Raw genomic sequence first — 7438 nt, 5'->3', positions numbered from 1 at the left:
GGTGTCTCTATAAGCAAAAAATTTAAAGTAGCATTTGTTGATGGCTGTGATGAGAATGACTAGGATGAATAAAATATGATAAATTTGTAGCATAAACTAATTTTGCAACTGTTTCATACTTTGAAAACAGAATGGAACATTAATAGTGAGAGCTTCATTTTCTTTTAATTGCCCTAAGTTGGAATGTGAATCACACTACCTTTAGATCTGGGCAAGCGGAGTCTCTGCCCTGGGACCCATTCCTTACAGGGACCTATTTGGACCTATTTTTGTCATTCTGTGGTGGCATCCCTCTCCATGGAACACATGAGTCCTTGCAATCAAAGAGATAAGCCCAACTGGAGCCACAACTCTCTTCCAGATTATCCTTTTGATATCTTTGTTTCCAGAATTCACTGACTTCCAGCCTCTTCCAAGACCTGCATGGGGATCTTACCTGGATTTCTACGAATCCTTCTGAAGTAGCTCTAAACTGCTGGTATATGTGGACATCCCTAGGACTACAGGGCAGCCCAAGGGTGACTTTTTTGGATATCTACAGAGTTTTGACATGCAGCTAAGGTGACCACATGGATCCACGAAAAGCCCCTCAAGGTGTGGAATGAAGCAAGGGATGGGATTGGAAAAGGAGGTCACTGCAGACTGGGGGCCAGTGTTTCTCAGGCCACCGTGTGCCAGGGCAGGACTCTGAGGAGTTCAGATTTCTAAGTTCAAATCCAGACATCCACATCCTTATGAGGGTATATATTTGCAAGGTTAGAGATGGAACATATTTCATTTAATAGTTTTTTTTTTCACTTTTAATAACTTGTAAATATTTAGAAATTATGATAGTCAAGCCTTCATTTGTATTTGTGTTTCAGGTTCTGCAAATATCAAGGTGTGCCTGTATGTGGCTTAGTTCAAATGATCCCTACAATAATCCTATGGGTGGGTACTATTCCTTTCCCTACTTTATAGAAGAGGAAACTGAGACACAAAATGGTTAGCCAACTACCTCAGGCCATGTAGTTAGTGAGCTCAGTTTTGAAAGCTGGATTTGATGTCCTGAGGTACTTTCTCTTAACCGTGATGATATGCTGCTTCCTAAAAGAATGTGTCAGTAACTCTCATAGAAAATATCTGGACAATAAGAAAGTAGATTCCAATAATTCATTGGAATTCACCTTTTATGTTGTGAAAATTGCCTAAGTTCATGATGTATTTTATGCTGCAAGATTTCTAAACATTTTTATAGTCCTTGCAGTTACAAGGTAATTTTAAGAGAAAATAAGGGTGTGAAAATAAGGTTCTTATATTCTTTCATCATTTACTGAATTGCTTAATGTTGTATATATATATACATAACATTTTTTATCATGTCAACATATCTTTATGTAAATATGAAATTGCTACAAAATTGCTATTGCTGTAGATAGTGAATATGAACATTTACAGTTGTTTTCTGATCTGACTCAGTTCATTGATGTTAAATTGCAGATTTTTCAGTTTCTTGTAATCATGAGGGTAGTAAATTCCAGAAAATTTCCTTTCTATTCTCATTTGATAAATACCTTTGGGCAAGGTATTGAATCAAGTATTTCAAATGAGACAGGAGAACCCTACTTATTTTTGTTTGTTTTCTGATATAGTTAATCCTTTAGCTAATTATTCCTTAAACAAGATTTTATCATCTTGCATCTCTTAGCAATATCTTTAAAGAGTTGAATGGATTTTCTGGCAAAGCATTGCTTATGGCTGGGAATAGTGTCAGAAATGAAACTGAAATACCTCAACTTAACATTAAAGCAAAATGATGTGACTGTTTCAAGACACTGAATGTGTATTTGACAGATAAATACTAACATATCTGAACATATATATTATTAACTATTTCATAGTGTTACAAATACATTTAAAATTTATTTTTTACCAATAGCAAATATTGCCGACCAAGGAATCTATTCCTTCACTCTCCAAATTGGAGGCTTACTAGAGAAAATGTGAACTTATAAACCTTGTAGTATGACTTGGAAACAAACTTTACTTTCAAAAGTTCTTTTAAGCTTCTGGGTCTGTTTAATTGGACAAATTGTCTGTGTGATTCAGAATTTTCTTGGTACTATAACCAAAGTAAAATGTAAACATGTATTAGACGTTGAGGCTGCAACAATCATGCTTAAGTGTTCTCACTGATTGATAGGGAAGGAGTAAACTATAAACTTCAACCTTTTATAATATTATGCTTACACAATATCACTTTCATGTTGTTTGTGGGCCCTCATGGGACTCATTTAACATATGGTTCTGCTGTTGAAATACTGGACGAGAAAGTAGGGACCAAGCTGAGGATATGAAGTTTAGGCAAGAGTTGGGGGGTGAGGGCCAGAAGCAGAGTTGAGGGATGGGGATGGAAGAAAAGGAAATGGGAGCCTGATGAAGTCATCCCACATCCGGCTCTGAGTAACGTGCCCTATGTAACTTTTTTCTGGCAACTACCTGCTAATTTGTTCTGATTTACCCAGAAAAGACTGGACAGTCACTAAAGAGAATTACCATATTTACTCTAAAACCAAGCACCATAATCATCACATCAATGTCCTTTCTTCCAGGCTGGCTGACCATTTGACTAGGGGGAATTATAGAAAGAGAAAATGGTCAGGTCTGCTGTGTCTACTTAGGGGATTGAAATTGTGTGATCATGGGAACACGCTAATGCCCTCATGTTTCTTTATTCTTTATTGAACACGCATTTACCTTTTTATTAGCAGGCACCTCACAAAACTAACAGCCTGCATCACTTCCTACAAAGGAAACTTTTTAATGCCCCACTTCACTAATAGCAAACTTATTCTTTCAAACCTTTACAAACAAATGAGATTTTAGTTTAATAAGCACGTAAGAAAACAAAAACCACTTTCAGATATATTTCCCTATTTTGCTCAGTTGTCTCCTCCAAAACAAGATAGTCTTGATATTCCAAAACTGGGAAATGGAAGAAAGTCAAACTTGCAGTCTCCTGGAAGATCTTTGGTGCACACCAATGTCTGTCTCCTTGGTCCAGAGGCACTGACTGAGGAATGGAGCCTCCTCTCACTTCCCCTGTCCCACCACCCACTGTCTCCACCCCAGACAAGGCTCTGATCTCTAAAGAGATTTTACTGCCAGAATTCTATTTGGTGAAATAGTATGGATTTGTCTTTCATTTAGATAGTATTACACTTGAATTCTGTGGTTGCACATCAAATTAAGTCAGAAGAGAGGATGAGAGTATTGGACAAAGGGACTGCTCTGAAGGTAGAAAGAAAGAGGGAAAGCAGACATTGCTAACATGGCTTCATGTCTCCAAATCCCATGATCATTAACTCAATACCAAGATTCAGCAGTTTGGCAGGCCCGGAGCGCTGAATCTAAAGACAAATCATGAGTATCTCAAGAACTCCTCTCTCTCTCTCTCTCTCTCTTTAAAAAAGATTTTATTTATTTATTCATGAGAGACACAGAGAGGCAGCGATATAGGCAGAAGGAGAAGGAGGCTCCCTGCAGGGAGCCCGATGCAGGACTCAATTTCAGGATTCTGGGATCACAACCTGAGCTGAAGGCAGATGCTCAACCACTGAGCCACCCAGGTGCCCTCCACTCTCTTTTTAATGGGAAAGAAATAAAGCCATGTGTAGTTTAACTGTGGTGACTGCTTCTCATTTTTCACATTGGCTATGGCTATGTGCAGGTTGTAAATTTGAACCTGGAAATGGTATCTTGATAATGTTATTAAAATCTCACTTTGGCTGACTATATCAAATAATCAGAAATGGCTGAGGAGAAAATTGAACAAACCAAATTGTTGACTTTTTCAATTTATAGAAAGCCTTTGTGAGTTAAACCATAAATGATACATTTTTATTCTTATAAATGGGTATATTGAGCCCCTTACTAAGTGAATGCATTTTTTTCCTGATTTAGTAAGTGAGGTATTATCTGAGGCAAAATGGCACAAAGAATGTTTATTTACCAGCTGGGGAGGATAAGGCAACCAAGATCCTATCCCTGCCTTGACATGGATGGTGTGTGCCCTTTCTTTTGGTTCTTCAGCAGCTACTAAATCCTGCTGTGCTTCCTATTGCTGGCTGACAAGAAACAGAAACCTCTTCCCACAAGTGACTGGTGGCAGATGGATCAAGCCACTGAAACCTTACGCCCCAGACTTTCATCTGCCCAACTGAACTGGGTCATTACAAAGTGTGCTTTCACACATTGCTTCTTTTCAGGCTGCAATTTATGTGTAGTCTGTGAACAATAGTTAGTTTAATTTAGCGAGTTTGTTTTAGACATTTACTATATGCCTGGTAGCATGCTGTTTGCTTTCCAAAGGTTAAGAAAGACATGGATACAACATATTAGTTTGATGTGTTTAATTTTTTTTCCTGCCTGGTATGTTTCATTTTTAAAAGGAGTAATGAATATAAATCTAGGAAGACATATCGCTGAAATAAATCAAGGTCATTTGGTCCTCAATTTTCCTGTAGATTAACAAATTCTTTTAGGGGCAATTAGTGAACAAAGTGACCAGAAAGAGAAATGAATGGGATAAACATTATAGGTATTTGGGGAAAGGGGGTGATAAATTTTAAAGTCTTAAAAAAATTTATTATACATTGAAATTTAAGTAATGGGTATTACTATTTACTTTTTGGGTTTAGGTACAGAATTATAGAGAACAGTTTTGTTTTGTTCTTATTTATTTCTTATTATTTTTTAATAATAAGATCCTGAGACTCCAGGATCACAACGCTGAACCACCCAGGTGTCCCATGTTTAGTTCTTATTTCTTTAAAGCTTCTATCTACCTACCTCTCCATCTGTCTATACACGATTCATCTATCCATTTGATCACTTATTTTGTATTTAAAATTTTATTTGGTGAAAACTGAGTTTCTTGGGCAGGCTGAGTGGCTCAACGGTTTAGCGCCACCTTCAACCCAGGGTGTGATCCTGGAGACCTGGGATCGAGTCCCACACCGGGCTCCCTGTGTGGAGCCTGCTTCTCCCTTTGCCTGTGTCTCTGCCTCTCTCTCTCTCTGTCTCTCATGAATAAATAAATAAAATCTAAAAAAAAACAAAAAACAAAAAACAAAACCAAACAACTGAGTTTCTTAACCATTTATCATATAATCCACAATTAAATTTTATTTAAAGCTGATGATGGAGGAAAAGCAGCTCTGAATCTATTATATTGCTTAGGATTTCCATTCTAAGAAAGCCAGCTGGTGGGCAGTACTGCGTCAAAAGGAGGCTGGCAAAAGTATCCAAAAAAAAAAAAAAAAAACCAAAGGAAAATCTTATTCTGCAGCTTTTTATGAGCCCACAGAGTGCTTAAGCACTGTGGGAGACATAAAGTGGAAAACATCTGATTTCAGACTTCCACTTATAGTCCAAGGCAGGAAGAAAAAGTGGGGGGCAGTTTCATGGACTTGTTTTCTAGATACAAGTATGAGAATGTCTTGTTCATTCAACCCAGAATCAGCTGAGTATTTCTTTTTTTTTCTTTTTCTTAGAAAACCCAACAAGTGGGCAAATTTGGTGGACAAACTGAATAAACCCTAGTTATATTTGCTGTTTTATGGACCATTAACTCTTCAAGTGCCCAGCAATAAAACAAATGGTCTGTCCTCTTGGTACTAGATGAGTATGTGAGTTTAAAGACTCATAAGATTACTTTATCTGAGATTTAATGCAAAATGCATGTCAATTACAGTTATGTGAAGATAGGCATTCAATTTAATTAACATGTAAAATATGCCTCTTTAAAAACTTAATACATTAACATGATGTGTTTTTCAAAACAGAATGAATATGGCCAAGTACATTTTGGTGTAATTGTACATTTTCTTTCCAAGCTAATGCTTTGAAAAAGTAATAAAAAGCTTTCCACTGAAAGAAAATCAGGTAGAAATGCCACCGCAGGAATCCCTGGGTGGCGCAGTGGTTTGGCGCCTGCCTTTGGCCCAGGGTGCGATCCTGGAGACCCAGGATCGAATCCCACGTCGGGCTCCCGGTGCATGGAGCCTGCTTCTCCCTCTGCCTCTGTCTCTGCCTCTCTCTCTCTCTGTGTGTGACTATCATAAATAAATAACTAAATAAATTAAAACCTTAAAAAAAAAGGAAAAAAAAGAAAAAGAAATGCCACTGCAATATAAGTATGAAGTATAGAAGATGATCTAGGTGATAATTATCCCTTTATTGGCTAATTCACTGCTTTAAATGTCTTAACAGTCATAGCCTGATCCTTACGTTGGAGCTGATGAATTGTGTTGCAACTTGAAATATCTGGGTCCAGTTCCTTGCCTTGTGGGCACTGGAGATAATATCTGAGTTTTTTGAATCTGCAGATTTCACCCAGGAATTTCGTCTCGGTATTTCTGGCAGAGCCTGGGAATCTGTATTATTATAAGGCCTGCAGACACAGTCTGGGAATCCTGCCAAATTTCGCCAGGATGTACGTGTAATTTGTGACTAGTTGGTGAACTGAATTACAATCAATTTAATGTGAAGTCCATTTTCCTAATGGTTTTGACTCCTCTGTTGTATCCAACTATTAGTGCCTATTTGAAAAATACTATCTAAAAAAAATTTCCATCTTCCCCATACTTTCTCCCTCTAGAAACCTATTTATCCTTGCAAGTTGATACAAATGCCACCACTGCCAGGTAGCCTTCCATGATCCTTACAGTCAAAAATAACCCCTTCCTACACTGACAGGGATTGGTCTTCTACACAAATGATTTCAGGAATATGCTTTTTGGTGTGATATGTGTGTCTCTTTGAGGAACATATCTTTCAAATTATTGTGGAATCTACTATAATGATTTTCTCAAGGACATCATCCCATAGTGCCATTGTGAGGATCAGAATGACTTTTTTCCCTGTATGAATTCTTGTATTTTTCTGCAGGTTGTATGGCAGAACAATTAGGGACACAGACTTTGTTTGTTTAGGATTTTTTTTTATTTGAGGACCCCTCAGTGGCTCAGTGATTTAGCTCCTGCCTTCACCTCAGGGCATGATCCTGGGATCTGGGATGGAGTCCCATATCAGGCTCCCTGCATGGAGCCTCCTTCTCCCTCTGCCTGCGTCTCTGCCTGTCCCTCTGTGTGTCTATCATGAATAAATAAATAAAATCTTTTAAAAACAGAGATTTACTTAAAGATTTTATTTGAGAGAAAGAGCATAAGCAGGGGGAGAAGCAAAGGGAGAGGGAGAGAGAATGTCAAGTAGATTCTCTGCTGAGCATGGGGTGGGGGGGTCTCCATCTCATCACTCTGAGATCATGACTTGAGCCAAAATCAAGAGTAGAATGCTTAACCAACTGAGCTACCCTGGTGCCCCAGAAACAAAGACTTTGAAACCAGACTGCATATATTAATATCTCAATGTTGTTATTTACAAGGCATGTGGCTTT

General features: G+C 38.0%; 1 long non-coding RNA gene across 1 annotated transcript; it reads left to right on the top strand.

Annotated features, from left to right (window-relative positions):
• The first annotated feature begins 292 nt into the window (after window positions 1–292).
• On the top strand, window positions 293–4241 carry LOC118354469 (uncharacterized). The gene is made up of 3 exons (XR_004814991.2): window positions 293–594; window positions 864–930; window positions 4072–4241. It is a non-coding gene; the product is annotated as an uncharacterized LOC118354469 (long non-coding RNA).
• Window positions 4242–7438: the final 3197 nt, after the last annotated feature.

This window comes from Canis lupus, chromosome 4, assembly GCF_003254725.2.
Source record: "Canis lupus dingo isolate Sandy chromosome 4, ASM325472v2, whole genome shotgun sequence".
Classification (NCBI taxonomy): Eukaryota; Metazoa; Chordata; class Mammalia; order Carnivora; family Canidae; genus Canis; species Canis lupus.
This window is presented reverse-complemented; position numbering and strand designations above follow the sequence as displayed.